This window comes from Penaeus monodon, chromosome 15 (assembly GCF_015228065.2).
Source record: "Penaeus monodon isolate SGIC_2016 chromosome 15, NSTDA_Pmon_1, whole genome shotgun sequence".
Classification (NCBI taxonomy): domain Eukaryota; kingdom Metazoa; phylum Arthropoda; class Malacostraca; order Decapoda; family Penaeidae; genus Penaeus; species Penaeus monodon.
In genome coordinates this window covers 49,120,157-49,120,521 of record NC_051400.1, presented here as the reverse complement: position 1 = coordinate 49,120,521, position 365 = coordinate 49,120,157, and positions in this window count along the sequence as shown.

The window sequence follows — 365 nt, the reverse complement described above, 5'->3', positions numbered from 1 at the left end:
AAGACATCTGTGAATGATTAACATGTATTGCCATATCATGAAATATGCTTTAATATGTGATTTTATTTACAGGTAAGTTGAACGTGGGTCTATGATTACCTGTCTTCAATTTCTTGGCTGGATTAATCTCTTTTTGTATTCGCCTGATGCGTCAACTTTAAATAAAATAGGTAAGTAGAAAAGAATAAAGAGAAGTAAAAATTATAATTGGCTTTTACAGTAGCTGTTTATTTTTCGGGGTATCAGATTTTTTCATTAATTATTTGATGTTATGAAATAGTATGATATATAGATAGTGTGAGATTTTGTTTTCATTTTATTTGATTTACTTGTTTGTAAGATTCCGTAGGGTTCAGTCCAACTGA